At 36.6% G+C, this 1,666-nt stretch overlaps 1 protein-coding gene across 2 annotated transcripts in view; it reads left to right on the top strand.

Annotated features, from left to right (window-relative positions):
* Positions 1-1,666, top strand: part of LOC106883930 (cysteine-rich secretory protein 3-like) — a 71,128-nt gene that overhangs the window by 68,149 nt on the left and 1,313 nt on the right. The window lies entirely within an intron of this gene.

Here is a 1,666-nt window from a genome sequence, read left to right on the forward strand (position 1 = left end):
TATATATAATAGCTTTCTCTTATACGAGCAAAGCCATTGCTAGAAAGGATCACTGAAATGACTCATTGATATTGCGATGTGGGTCCCTTATATGACTCTTGAGCCCCGCCAAAGATTTGCACATTCTATTGCATAATGCACAGCTGTGCTGGCTGACAGAGGGAACAGGTACCACAATATGGAGTCTTTTAACATGTCTTTTCAGTCCTCCAGCTGAAAGGCACACCTTTCCACAGGTTGAACATGTTCAGTTATGAACAGTAGCTGTATCACAATTTACAAGGGATTGATTCTTGTAAGTTCCCTGGTGGCTGACCAGGCCTGCATGACTCAACCATTTCCTTCCACAAATCACTCACGTAAAAAGCAACACTCCTTCATTCTCTTAATCTCATGCTTCATTCTCTCTCTTTCAAACTTCGAACAACCACTGTGCACCCTTTTCCTCCATCCATTTCGGTCTTGTGCCTCTCTCTCCCACTCAACAACTGAAACTCCTGTCTGTGTCAGAGCAATTCTGAGGCAGTCCTTGAACCTCATTTTGGGTTTATGTGCTGGCTTTCTACAATCTTCCAGCTCACCATACAAAAGTTGCTTACGAAGTCTTTTATCATTCATTCTCAGATGTTCATCCCACCTCAAGCGACTTTGCAGAATCAGCAATTCTGCACTCCTACTACCACTTCTCAACATCACTGATCGCCATTCCCATATTTATCCCAAGAATTTTCCTAAGACAATGTTGGTATCGTTCCAAATACATCAAATGCCAACGATAAACAATCCATGTCTCACTTCCATAGAGCAATGGTGGCAGAAAACGTGTGCTATATACCTTAACTTTAGTTTGGATAGATATACTATGGTGTGACGAAAGATGCTTGTCAAGCCTACCAAAAACATTACTAGCTTTACTGATTCTATACGAAATTTCATTATCAAGGCCATTAGTGCTCTGAGTACTTCCTAAATATATGAATTTGATTAAAACTTCTAACATTTGTCCATATACAGTTACAGAAGGTACCATATAAAGTTTAAAGGGGACAGGTTGATACTTCAGAACAATTTTCTTCAAATTAATTGTAAGGCCCAATGCTGTATATGCTGCAGAAATCGCATTCATCATGTGTTGGATATATTCCTGGGAATGTGCTAACAGGTCACAATCATCTGCATGCAAGAACTCAATGATGTAAGAATGAAAAACTTTCGTTTTGGCACATACATTCCGTATGTGAAGTATAGCATTGGTTATAACAGATAAGTATAGCATTGGTTATAACAGATAAGTATAGCATTGGTTATAACAGATAGGTGGACTGAAAGTCCACTTATATGTGTCATGAAAAATCCATAGATCCATTATATAAGTTGTAACTTTACCATAATATTCACAAAACTATTTCTAAAATATACAGCCAGTGTTAATATTTCGTAATCAATGGCAATACTGAGATTAGTCAACTTTCATTAATTAGATTATGATGTCAAAATCTTTCTAAGCCATATATATATATATATATATATATATATATTCTCTCTCTTTCCTTTCCCGAGCGTCTAGTAACACAATCTATATCACGTCCTCACGTTGTTGTTTTTTGTTGTTGTTTTTTTGTCTTTTTCCTTTTTTGAACTTATATATATATGTATGTATATATAT

Source organism: Octopus bimaculoides, chromosome 11 (genome assembly GCF_001194135.2).
Source record: "Octopus bimaculoides isolate UCB-OBI-ISO-001 chromosome 11, ASM119413v2, whole genome shotgun sequence".
NCBI classification, from domain to species: Eukaryota; Metazoa; Mollusca; class Cephalopoda; order Octopoda; family Octopodidae; genus Octopus; species Octopus bimaculoides.